Genomic DNA, 11,960 nt, shown 5'->3' with positions numbered 1-11,960 from the left:
AGCCGAAGCACACGGGCAATATCCCAGGGGTGAGTTGGACCCTGTTCCTGCATGAGTGGACTAGCAGGGCACGTGCGCCCACAGCATCCCTGGGGGTCCCCCGTTGCTCACTGTGTGCCTCAGCCAAGGGCCAGGGCTCCATCCCCTGGCACCACTCCTCATGCCTCCGCTGCCGCTCCTCCTCTGCGCCAGCGCGGGCACAGGCTCCAGCTCCGTGGCCAGGCTGGGCTGGGGAGGCTTCAGGGACAGAGCAGCCACACAGTGCTCCCAAAAGGCTCCCCAGAAAACTGAGGTTTCCTCATAGTCTGGAAGAGACATGCTTTGGCTTAAAATGCCATGTTCTGCAGCAATGTGGGCAGGGGGGGAAACCAGGAAGGTTATTCTTCTTTCTTTGCCTGCACTAATTTCTATCAAGCGCTCAAGTTAAAATACTGTAATGTTCCTGCATTGGAGAGATATGAAAAGTAGGGTAAAAAGCTCAGAGCTGTACCAGCTCCTGTCTTCCAAACAGACATGCAAATGAAATATTAAGCATTGTAATGCAGTGAAAAGGGAGCATGAGGAGTCTGAGTAAGTGAACTCTTTAGTTTCCTTAAAACATACGTTTGGTAAGCAGCTAGGAGAGCACATTAGATGAAGCAACAGGGCCAAACCCAATTCAGAAAAAGCAGTCCATCAAATCTGTCCAAAACGGGTTACTTTGATAGGAGAGAAATCTGAACCTGAGGAGGGACTTTGGTCTTGATTTCCTAATTCATACACTGCACAGGAGACCAATTTTCCTCCACATGCAATACGTCAAGGACAAAACAGAGGGCATTTTTGGGTTGGCCTTTTTGAAACTTCATGTCTGTTTTCACTCTTTTATAAAACAGGCAGGAGGTTTAGGCATTACCACAATCCAAACCACTTAATTTAGATATAACAGGAATGGCCTGCGTAATTTTGAAAAAAAATAAAACACCAACCAAAAAAGGGATTCTTTTAAAATGTTTTGATCTGTCCGTTAGCATTTCAATACCTCTACTACAAAAGTCTACAGGGAACTTCAAGGCAATAATATCACAAGCTGTACCTCCACAGGAGTCTATTACTTTATTCTTCCAGATTCCTTCAGAGTTCTTCATGGCTGTCAGCTTCAGCTTAGATCCTTCAGGTGTTTTCCTTCTCCACCTGCCTCTAAGACCACTAAAGACATCATTTGAAACACCAGCTTAAACTCCTTACCTACAACAGCTCTCACCTGTTGGCTTCACTCCCTTCAATTTGCTTCTCCCATATTTTCTAGCAGCCACTTCCAAACTAAAACTGCACCTTTTCTGGTCCATTTTGCTCTTTCCCCTTCAGCCCCTCGTATACCGCTAGCTCAGGAATGCAGTTCCCAGTGTGTCCCCTTTGCTGCGTGACTGCTCTGCTTCGCCCTCCTTCAGTCCCAAAAGCAAAACGGGAGCAGCTCTCAGCCCACACAGTCCTGGCGCTCCTCCTCGGTGCCGCGGCAGAGATCGGAGAGTGCACAGACAGAATCTTTGTCCTCCTGCTTCGCTGTCCTCCACTGGGACTAGGGGCAAAAATAGCCCTTCCCACAGGGAAAAATCAACAATCTCCCACAGGAACACTCTCGTGGCAGTACAAGATGGAGATGAGTATTTCCTCAATATCATTCCACATGGAAGCCTCTTTGGTCAGCATCCACATGGCTGCATCACAACCTGGTGGACTGTGGGGCTCTAATCAGGACATTTAAGGATAGGGAAAAAAAAAAAAAAAGAAGATGAAAAACTAAAACTTTGTTACCTTGAAGCACAATATTAATCATAGAAGAAGACAAGACAAAGCTGATGATTTCCATTTTAATAATGCTGACTCTATAACCTGTGTACAAAGGACAGAGCAAGTATTCTTTGTGACACTGTCCTTTTATGCTTCACCAGTTCCTGGACAAGGCACCAGGTGTATTTTACATTTAAATACCAGTCTGAGTGGTTTTGTATGGGGAAACACTTCAGACACTAGATCTCTCTGAGATTTCCTGTGTTTCCCTTCCCAGCTACAGTTTGATGAAACTAATATTCCCATCAATTGGCGGTCCCTTCTACAGGGGTTCTAAGTGATGACAGGTACCACTCCTGCCAATCATTCTATGTTGTACTGTAATTCATTACTTTTAAAGAAAATGCACAATGAATTGCATCAAAGGAAATGAAGAAATTATCTTCAGAATATTTTTTTAAGACTACTCTAGTTTACACAAAAGTCAAATTAAAATGTCGTTAGACTTTTTACCTAAAGGGGAATTCTCAGCAAGCTTTCAAATTGTCATTATTTGTTGAGATATGAAGCTTTAAAAAAAACCCAAGAATTTCCTCCTTAATGGCCTTGGTCTTTTCCATTTGAAAAATATTGATTTTTCCCTTCTTTCCTACAGCAAAGAAAGAAAATTCATGTTACTGGTACTAGAGAAACTCAGGCTAGAGGCCAAATTTCCTGCATAGTGTTGATCACTGAAATCGTCCACAAAGTCCTATACCGGCAAAACAAAACATTTCCTACGTAAGGAGCTTGCCCCTGGGAGACTTGCAACCTTTTGGCTTTCCTGAGGTCGTTCCTTTCACCTCGGTGCAGAGAGGGAAGCCTCCATGGCCCACCAGCTGTGGGAACGGCCGCCGTGGCCAGCTCCTCCTGCAGCGGGCCGCTGGAGCACGGCCGGGAGCCCCTTGTTTTGCTTGGGTTTGGATCTTCACTGGACTAGGTCTGGAAGTTCCCACTATCCCTATAAACGTCTGATCTCCTGTTGCTGATGCAAAGGTTTTGACCTTATTGATAGCTCTCAGCAACAGTCTCGCAAGCTAATACTGTGAAAAAGTGTCTCACTTGGTATGTTTTCTTAAAATTGCTCCCACCTTTGTTCAGTGACTGACCTTCTGTTTTCTGTTGCATGACGAAAGGTGTACAGAAACCTACAATTTGATTTCACAACGCTGCTCATTACTTCCTATATTTATCAAGTCCCCAACTTAATCATCTCATCTAAAAATAAATCCAAGCCACCTCAGCCCTGCAGACCCTGCAGAATTCTCTCCAAGTATTTAGTCATTTCCAGAGCTCATCTCTGAATCCAGCTATTTCATCTATGTCCTTTCTGAGATACAGTGACCTGAACTGAATGCATTATTTCAGGTGAGGATGTAACACTGATTTATATGACAGCTCTCCAATACTACCAGCATTATTTTATCCTGTTCTCTCTGCATTCTAATGATGCTTGCTCTTTAGAAACTGGCTACATGTCGAGTCTTTGAGCTTTCCCTGTGATGCAGAGACCTTTTTTTCTGGGTTATTACAGTTAATTTAGAACCCAGCCAGGAGTATAAATTGTTCAGATTAATTCCTCTGTGCACATTACTTTGCATTTGTCAAAATTGAATTTTGCCTGTCATCTTGTTACCTGTTCACTCCACCATCTCTTGGTACCCTTTGAAGATCATCACAGACACCTCTGGTCTCGATTGGCCTAAATATTTTTTGTGCGGTTTGCATTTCTCGCCTCTCCTCTACTAATCTTCTCTTGCAAAATATGTTTGTGTGTGTGTGTGTATGTTTATGTGTAGGTAAATTAAGCACCTGCATCCTTTTGGGATCACTCCCTGGACTTTCTGCAGTGGCATTAGTTTCCTTGTCTATTTCTGGAAAAAGCCTTTGCTGACAGTGTAACATCATATCTGCCTTTGTGGCTCCATCACACTAGTCTCTCATAATTGACCTGTGATCAACTAGTACATTTTCCTCAGTTGTTTCTGGTTAATAAGCTTTCAGCATACAACTGAAACTCTTATTACTGGCCCATCAGAGTAAAAAAATCTCTGTGTGATGTGCATACATCTCTGGGTCAGCAACTTAACAAAAATCAGCATAGTTACATGCCTGACCTCTGGACATCTGGTCTTTCAGTCATTCACTAGCTAGAAGGTAAAATATAGACCATTAAATAATCTTCATTGGACTTCTTGTAATGTGTTTCTCTTTTTGCATTTAAGGCCTTTGCTCCATACGGCCATAAAAATGCGGGCTGTTTGCCTTCTAGGGACAGCAGAAATTTGACAATAAATTGTCGATACCATTTTTGTTGTCTAATCATAAGACATTTTACTCGTCCCAGGCCTCTGACTCTGTCCTTTCCCCAGCAAAATGTCACTGAAAACAGTTCTGCAGACAATTGTGCTATTATAAATTTCTCCAGAGTCCATTGATGAAGCTTTATGGTGGATGTTTGGTTGAGTAGGAATTCAGCTCACACACACTTAGAAACGCACAAAGTTCCAAAAATTTCCAGACAAATTTCCTGAACACCCTCTGTGAGCCTGACCTGTGCCCAGAGAGTTGTACCCGTCTGTCCAGGCTCTGCAGCTTTAGATGCTCACCTGGGTCAGGTGGGAGTCAGGGGGAAGTCGCCATCCAAAATCCCTGGGAAAGGCTCTGGCATGTAGGAGAAGCCTCTCTGAATCCATTTTCCCTCCCATTCGCTATAACTGCCCAGTCGCCTTCTGTCCTTACAGGACGGCAAAGCAGTGCTGCACAGCAGCAGAGGAGCTGAGCTGGTTAAGCTACATGCAGAAATACAACAGCCAAGACAAACTGGTCATGCAAAGCATGTTAAGAGAAAAATAAAGACTTCCTTCTTCTTTCTTTTTTTTGCATCTGACCATATTTTCTTTCAAAAACATTGCAGGACATTCAAAAGCATGAACTAATCTTCCTCTTTAATGACAGTATTTTTTGGTATCTCATTTAATAACCCTTTCCCTGTGCTTACCCGTACAGAGGCAAATAAAAGCTGGTTCTAGATCACCTGTAGCTATGTCCTTAGTGCCCCGCACCAGGCAAACAGTCTAGTGGAGATGACCATTGGGAAACACCACAGTCCTCTTCAGCCATGCAAGGAAGGTGCAGGTACGGCGGGTGAAAGAACCACACACCATCTTACTTTCATTTTCACTTTCACAATACATAAATTAAGTAAGTTTTTGCTTATCCTGAGGAGCAGATAAAGTTGGAGGGATGTGAGATGAGAGCAAATAGCAAGCTCTTTGAATTCAAGGTCCAGAAGATATATGTGAAAATTTGGAGTCTCTGAAAGCAGTTCTAGCTCTTCAGTTTAATTTTACATTCTGCTCAAACTCTTCGACGAGCAGGACTATCCTTTATTGATTTTTACAATCAACTTTTTTTTTCTTCTTGCTAGCAGCAGATCAATGCTAGAGACTTGGAAACAAGAAGATAGTGTCACCAGAAAAAAATATCTTCAACAGAAAGGTGAGTAGTGCAAGTTAAAATTCAGAGCATGTCTTTGAGCACTTGATGTTGACTTTTTTTTGGTTGGTTTCTTTGGTGGTTCTGTTTTTTTAATTTTTGAGCTCTTTGAACTGTATTCTACTTGACTAGATTGTGTTACTGTATTAACTTTTAAAAACAGCAATATGTTAGAAGAGAATATATTTGTATTAAAGTCTTATTCAGAAAACTTGTGGGTAGTGAATGGTTTCCTGAAAAACGTGAGTTGTAAATATGAATGGCGTATCCAAAAGTATGTTCACTTTTAACTTGCATTTTTATTGTTTTGCATATGACATACATTCTTGACCTCTAAACGGGCTTTTTATTGCAGAAGTATTTTACATCTAAATCCTTCCTTGACAATTACAAATTCCAAAGAGAAGAGTAAGATTAATATTTTGCATTGTATATATGTAAGAAAAAAGGAGAATTCACATGGTGGAGCAGTGCCCACCACCAGCGACAATGCTCCTGCTCTTCTTGGTGGCCCTGTAACCTGCCACAGGTTCGTGGGACCACAAGCGCCCCTGCTCTGGCAAGGGATCTTTCAACTTGGGAACCACGTCTTCAGCCAGCCCAATGGCTAGTGCACATGCCTGGGTCCAGAATCTGGACCTTTTCCTTTTCCAGAGCCTTATCCTTCTAGGAAATGGTTGGAAAATTCAATGGAGTCTTACTTTTATATACATATGTATTTATAAATTCATACACGATTTCTGTATCCAGACATAATTTGCTAACTACACATTCCACACTAACATAGCCAGGTTTCATTCTTGATGCTTGTGAGATGTGACTCAATGATAACTAATTGCTTTGTGACAACAAAGGACAGGGGAGCCAGACTTCGTCCATCTCCAGGCATGCCTTTGGCACATGGGCTCCATTCTGCTTCCTTGTGAACAGTCACTGCTTTTGCAAGAAATGAGCCATGCCAAAGAAATGAGGAAGGAGAACGCCCATGGGAGAACAAAATTGTACTGGGAGTGGATGTGGCAGGAAGACCAACACCTATGTCATACTCCAGACTGCATGGAAGGAGAGGGCTGAAACATATCCCTGCAGGCACTGTCTCCTCTCTGGATCTTCCGTGCAAGTGGAGTGCACTTGGACAACACCTCTGCAGCCAGTCCCATGGCCTAGAGTGGCAGAGGGTGGCTCTGTGTGGACTGGCAGGATTTAGGTTTCCCTGGGGCTCACCCGTCTGGAAAGTGCAAGCGCAGAAACCAAGGCTCCGGGAGCTCTGTACTAGTTGAAATGTGCACATCTATAGATTTTGGTTGCCTCCTAATTAAAGTGAAAACATAGATGATGTTGCATGGAGCTCATCCATGGCTGGATGGTGGTTTATCTCTGCACATGACACTTAGAGGCTGATGTTTCTCTGCAGTTAGCGCACTTGCCAGGGCAGCAGCGGCCAGCAGTGCTCAATGGAGTCACCGCTTTCCTACAGCTTCACCAGCTGCTGAAGGCAAGACTGCGCTTCTCTGGCGGCATGGCAAGAGCTGCTGGGGCCTGCCCGGGGACAGGTACTTGGCAGGGCTTGGCCACCCCTGCCCGCATGTGGCTCACAGGCCAGTGCGGCACGACGAGGTGACAAGGATTAACAGGGCGCGTGCTGCTGATCATGCTGGAAACCTCCACATCACGTTCCTGCCTGGGTCAGGGCGCTTCCTGGCAGCACTTGTGCCACTCCACTCTGCTTTCTTAGCACCGAGGATTAGGGGGTTATGGAGGCGGAGGCAGAGGCAGTAAGTAGAAACTGAGTTTCAAATAACTCCTGTAAGGAGTTGTTGTAAAAGTAATTTAAATTCACATTTTAAGGGAAAGATCAGGAGTACAAGTGCTTTTTTTTTTTTTTTTTTGTCCTCTGGGAATTTACCTTATTCATATCTCTGTTCTGCTTTTAAATCATTCTGCCAGCGTTTCTCTGCAGTCTTGGAGCAATTTTAATTGAATTAAATCCTAAATGTCCTTCTTTAAAAATTCTATACCCAAAATATGCTTTAATAATGCCTGTACTTAATTATTTTTTTTTTCCCCCTGGGAAAAAAAGAAAATACATTTTCACAATGTGAGACCCCACTCTGATATCATATACCAAGGCTAAGATGCAACCCTATGTCCCTTTCTCAGTAGCTACCTGTCCGGGTACAGTAGCCAATACCCGGTTGACTGACCCCTGGACATACAAGGCTATAAAATAATTACATTTCTGGAGGAAAGAAACATATCGACAAACAATATATTGGTAATAGTGACGTTTACCTGGAGTGCTGGTGGAGGGTGCACCAACCTTCTGACCACTGCATCCCAAACAGTGACAGTAGGAAGGATCCGTCTATGAGACACTGGATAGAAACCTGGGGGCGTTTCTGAGCCGTTTGGACCCCAGTCCCCACCCAGGAGTGATGAGGCAGTAACCACAGGCACTCCCAGGCTCAATAGCAGAGCACTTTTCTCCAAGGACTGACAGCTTCAAAAGCACGATGTCCAGCAGCAATTCCCCAACAGGTGGAGGAGAACATGGTAGATGGCAGAGGAAACAGGCTGGATCCCGCTCCTGTTAGTAACCCATCCACCTCAATATCACAGTGCATCAAATGAGGTTATCCCAAACTGCGTTATCTCCTGGAATTCATATTGCTCTCATAGAAGTGATGATGCCATCAGCTGCCCGGCTGAGCTGAATGTTATTTACCTGCACTTGATCTTTCCCAAGGCCATTGACAGAAAGATAGCTAGAAAAACATTTATTCTCTCTGTGGTTTGTATCATCCTCATGTAATGTCATCTGATCCCCCAGCTGTCTATCACATTTCAATGAGATTTATGTGAGGTGCTGAAAGAGTAGAATAAAGCTGACAAAAATAGCAAACTTTGCAGAAGTAATTTGTGTTTGCTAGTTCTCAAACCTCACCCACGCTATTATCATTCACTCAGTACTATTGTTCCCTGACACCTGGATTACACTGCACAGCCTATTCCCTGTTATTCAGGACTGGGTTTATTGATACACTCCCAGCACCCATAAACACAAACAAACATACCTTAACAAAACACTTGGTTTCACTCAAATGGCAGCTGCTCCTTAATCAGCCCCAGGCGAAGTGGGAGGATGACATGGTTGAAATTTGTTAATGAAGCACGTGGAAGAGGAAGACTCAGTAGCACAGCCCCTCTGGGCATAAAATCAGCAGCGTGAGGCATGCTCACTGCGGCGCTGTCGGGCGCAAGGCTCTCTGGGCCCAGCTGCTGTTGCCGTTACTTGTCATGGGAGCACAGGGGCAGGCGGCTCACCGGCCAGCTGATGCCTCTGGGCAGCCTCAGGAGAGCCAGAGCGGCTCCCAGCCTGCGAAAGCAGTCCTGCTGACGGCAAACGGTTTCCCGTGAAACGGAGGATGCTGTCAGCCTCTGGATAGATGCAGGATAGAAGCACCACGTGCAGGGGTTCTCCCAGTCTGTTTCCAGCCTGAAGCCAAATGGATTTTTCTCATCGTATAACACGTTCAGCAGTGGGGGGTAGGGAGTCATCGCTGTGCGTGCTGAACCCTTTAAGTGTTTCGCCATTTCAGATGTGGTACCCGACTGTCTCATGGCACCAAGATGGTTGTGAAAGTCCAGAACTTCTACCTCATCACAATTTTCAAAATAAGGTGCTGCAAACAAGCAAGCAGTGTATGCTTATCCTCAGCTGAAAATGTAGGAAGGTAAAAACTTTCTACTGCCTTTTGTGACATGAAAAAAAGGATTATCAGAAGATATTGAATATCACTGCCTTAAAAAAATGGTTCACCTCTTCGGAATATTTTCTTGAAAATATGGCACATTCAGCTAATTTACAGTATTTAAAAATAGCCTTCCTAGCAGCAATAAGGCCAGGAAGCAGTAGGGTACGTGCCTGCAGTGGAAATGGAGAAAACCTCCACAGTCAGGCAGGTTCTTTCTCCTGTCCCGTTCCGAGGATGCCTTCCTGCATGGACAGAGTGACCAACCGTCCCACAGGCACCAAAGCCACCCAGCAGCAGCTCGTGGTCACAGGCTGGGGGGACTGACATGTCGCTCTGACCCTTCTCCACTAACGTAAGCCTACTCTGCTTTAAGCAAAAGCATGAACCAAAACATTTTGCCTGCCCAAGCCTACTAGGAATAAAGTTTTGACAGTCCGATGGTGGGGTCAGACCAACAGTCTGACACTGGCAATATACTTCAATTCACTGCCTGCTGGTAGCTTTTCTCTGAGGCTCCGGGCAAATCAGCTATTGGGGTGTCCCACCTGCACACGGAGGCAGCAAGTCCTGTCCCCGGCTCATGTCAGACACCGCGGCTGCCACCGCGCATGGCCTGGGGGGGGACATCTCGCACAGCCTCTCTGGTCAGCATCCCTCACCGCGGACAGACAGTACCTGGAAGGCTGTTTGGTCACAGCCCAAGCTACAGAGTGCATGTATCAAGGCTGTCTGAATTTTTTAAAGCGCTCAGCTTTTGCCAAATCAAAGCTCCAAGGGTGAAGCAACCTGCTCGTGGCTATTCTTCAGAGGCAGCTCTTCACACTCTATCCATTTCTTGATGCAAAGGGCAGCCCTGCTGCCCCTCCTTCCTCGCCTCTCCCTTCTGAACAGCCCGGCACCGTCTGGAGCTTCCTCCTTGTTTTTTAAATTCTCTCTAAACAAGACCAGACTATTATGATACCAGACTTTTTTTTCTGTATTCTGCAGGTTGAGGGTGGCCTGTTAAAGCGGGATGCTTGGTTAGACCGTTGTTGCAGAGGAAGCGTGTGTGTGTGTACACGCCTGTCTGTGTGTATACATGCGTCTATACATGAGCACACACACAGTGATACTAATGTATTCCTCCTGTTGCTGTGGATCAGTGACATTCTTACCTCATTTCTCATGCTCATGGGTAAATAAAGGTGTTTCCCAAATGCGAATGTGGTGATATTTATGTGAAGGTTCAGGTTGACGGGAGAGGCCAGAGGCGATGGCAGCGCAGTCTGTGCACAGGTGGACACACCATGACATACAAAGTGTGGCGGGGTACTGCAGGCAAACACGGCAGAAATGAACAGGCAGACGTTGAGTTTGAAAAGTTCCAACTGTCATTTATGGAAAAAGTGATCAGTAGGTCCCAAACATTAACTGCAAGCAATTAGTCCCATTATGTGGGTTTTGTTGTTTCTGTGCTCTGTGACGTGGGTGTTTCCATTTATGTGTTGAAAATAACTATCTGCACATTACGTAAATCAGCTGTTTTCCTTTTTTCAGTCCCATCCTGCTTTTTCAATGAAACAATGTAATTATCTACTTGAGATAGAGAAGAGAATGATGAGAAATATAACAAGTAAAGGCTCCAAAAGCTACCTATACACATCCAGGTTCCTAAAATGTTAGCCAAAACACAAATACTGGTACAAGAGCTTCATACCTCTGACTAGCTAACTGGTTTGCCAACTAATTTTTCTTCTGGGTAAAAAAGTAAAATCATCATAGCGTTTACTGGTATCAAAGCAACCGACTAAAAACTATTTTCCATATTGTTGACATTTAATTAGCATAGTTCTGGTGAGCCTGCACTGCCTATAAAAGAATTCCCTCAAAAGGCTGGATAAAGCCACTTTATTAATGCTTTTCTGTGATTATATAGTATGTATTTGCAACCATCTTGTATTACTTCAGTAGCAATTATATCATCTTAAAATGACACTTACTGAGATGGCAGTAAAACTCATGTAAAAGTGCCAATAGAACTGTTCCAGTAAGTCAAATAATATATTTAGCTTTTAAAAAAACATCCAGCCTCATCCATATTTTATTAGAAAAGGAGGACACGGTGCCAGCTATGAAGGCTGTAACTTTGTGTGAATCCTCTGGAGTAAATTATCAGCAATCCAAAGCCTGCAGCAGCAGAAGGAGAGCAGGGGGAGGAGTTGTTTGCAGGCGGTGCCAAGCCTGCAGGAGGACGCCAGGAGAGCAGAAGGTTTGTGGGGCGAGCTGCTGTGTTGAGGGTGCTGCACCAGCAGTGTCCTCAGAAAGGTGCTACAGCTCAGGAATAGTCAGGGCAGAGCCACAGGGAAGGCGCTGGTTGTTATTTGAAGTATGACCAGTGACTATTTCAGACATTTTGTAGTGATTTCAGTAAAAAGCATAGGCATTGAATAAAATCAATGGGGGTGAAATTTATTAGAATCATAGAATCATTATGGTTGGAAAAGACATTTAAGATCACCAAGTCCAACTGTTAACTTAGCACTGCCAAAACCACCACTAACCCATGTCCCTCAGCACCATGTCTACACGTCTTTTGAATACCCCCAGGGATGGCGACTCCACCACTGCCCTGGGCAGCCTGTTCCGGTGCTTCATAATGTTCTGTTTCAAACACCACTGAGGAATAGCACCTTTGACACTTTGAGGTGGTTTGTGAATTCTAGCTCATTTCCACACACAGCTTCTGCAAGTCCTTCTGATCAGCTGGAAGTGACAGACACACGTGTGCTGCCATTTTTGCATGAAGGAGCCAATAGAACTCTTTTAATCAGTCGAGTATTACATTTACTAGTATTACATTAACCCAGTCTAATCTTAATCTACTATTACATTAACCAGCCAGAGAGAAAAAAGTCTATG

The sequence above is a fragment of the Charadrius vociferus genome, unplaced genomic scaffold, assembly GCF_000708025.1.
Source record: "Charadrius vociferus isolate BGI_N301 unplaced genomic scaffold, ASM70802v2 scaffold49, whole genome shotgun sequence".
Classification (NCBI taxonomy): domain Eukaryota; kingdom Metazoa; phylum Chordata; class Aves; order Charadriiformes; family Charadriidae; genus Charadrius; species Charadrius vociferus.
This window is presented reverse-complemented; position numbering follows the sequence as displayed.